The 1,540-nt window shown below is 37.6% G+C and overlaps 1 long non-coding RNA gene across 1 annotated transcript; it reads right to left on the minus strand.

The window, feature by feature from the left end:
- Nucleotides 1-6: 6 nt before the first annotated feature.
- LOC118974450 (uncharacterized) lies at nucleotides 7-1,534 on the minus strand. The gene is made up of 3 exons (XR_005063905.1): nucleotides 1,404-1,534; nucleotides 671-704; nucleotides 7-374 (listed from the first exon to the last, which is right to left on the minus strand). It is a non-coding gene; the product is annotated as an uncharacterized LOC118974450 (long non-coding RNA).
- Between the last annotated feature and the right edge of the window lie 6 nt (nucleotides 1,535-1,540).

The following is a 1,540-nucleotide window of genomic DNA, read 5'->3' on the forward strand; positions in this document are numbered from 1 at the left end:
AATTCCTGTCTGAGTGAGGAACACAATCCTCATGTCCACGCTGGCCGAGAGCTTTGCATCAGAACCTGGAGGGTATGGGTTTTCACTAAAGCCAGAGGAATGAAGAGTGAAAGGAAGATGAATGTGTCACCATCACCATGTCCTTCCATTTTTAAGGCTTATGCTCTTCCATATAATCTCACTTGAACAGGACAATTAGAATTTTGGCTCATGTGTGCAAAGGCAGTTCAATAAAGACCTGGATATGAAACAGTGTTGGTATGAACGTCCAGGGTGAATGGAGGAGGCTGAACTGCACAACTGGGTTCCCTGGAGAGGTGGAGGGGAGGGAGGGCGACTCTGTATGCAGACACCATCCTTGCCCACCACACAGTCTCACATGAAAAAGGCAAGATACACAAAATGTGTAAGATAATTTTTTAAGAATAGAAATACATAAGTTCAGAGGTAGAAATGATCCAAATAAAAACCTGGAAATGTAGGCTAGGCTTTATGAAGTCTTCTGAGTTCTATTTTTGACATAGAGAAATACAATTCTATCACACAATTGTTGAAAAATAAGAAAAATCAGGTATTAGAATCCATAAAATTCCAAGTTAAATGAAAAAATTATGCTCACTGTCTATCAGCATGATGTTCTATGTGTATTGTAAGAAAAAGGTAAAGTTACCGGAAATCAGAGGCAAAGATGAAGGCAGAAATACCTGAAAAGAAATGGAAAGCTGCAAGTTATCCCAATATCACTTAATTGAAACATGTATATTAGTCTATTAAATTAATTGGTAACTTGGAGTGGTGAACGCACAGTACAATATACAGATAATGTGTTATAGAATTACGCCCGTGAAACATACATATTTTACTAACCAATGTCACCTGTATAAATGCAGTAAAAAATATAATCAGTAAATAAGACTTTTTGTGTAAGACAAAAGATTATATATGCAAGAAATATAATTTTAAACAAAATCTATAATCCTATAAATTTGGAGAGAAATAACACATGTAGTACATAAATTTAAAACACACATATATTCCCTATTTAGTTTCCTCAAAGAGTCTACTGGATGGTCCATGGTAATGACTATCTACAGTAATTAACCGTGATACATAAATGCCATTTCTCACCTAAACTTGGAGAGAAGTGACACTGTTGGGTGTGAGGCAGAATATGTCCAACACCTACCTAAAAGGCCTTGTCAAATATACTAGTGAGCCACAGGTTTCCTTAATTAAACTTTTATTTCTGTCCTTAACGGGGGAGGTGGAATGAGCATTCCTTTTCTCTAAATAAATGTTAATATCCTCATAAGAAATGTAAGAACATATTCTTACAGACTCCGTTTACTCCAACACACTCTCCCCAAAACAAAACAAAAGAAAAGCAAATTCACATACAGCACCTGTCAATCAAACCAGTATTGCCTCAGCAGCTAGGGCCCATCTTGTCTGATTTACAGCTTGTCACTTGCCTGGAACATGAAGCCCGGACAGTGAAAACCTGTGGGTCCCTGAGTGCGGTCAGGGACAGGGGAGAGAT

Source organism: Sturnira hondurensis, unplaced genomic scaffold, assembly GCF_014824575.4.
Source record: "Sturnira hondurensis isolate 20B ecotype Veracruz unplaced genomic scaffold, ASM1482457v3 Scaffold0001361, whole genome shotgun sequence".
NCBI classification, from domain to species: domain Eukaryota; kingdom Metazoa; phylum Chordata; class Mammalia; order Chiroptera; family Phyllostomidae; genus Sturnira; species Sturnira hondurensis.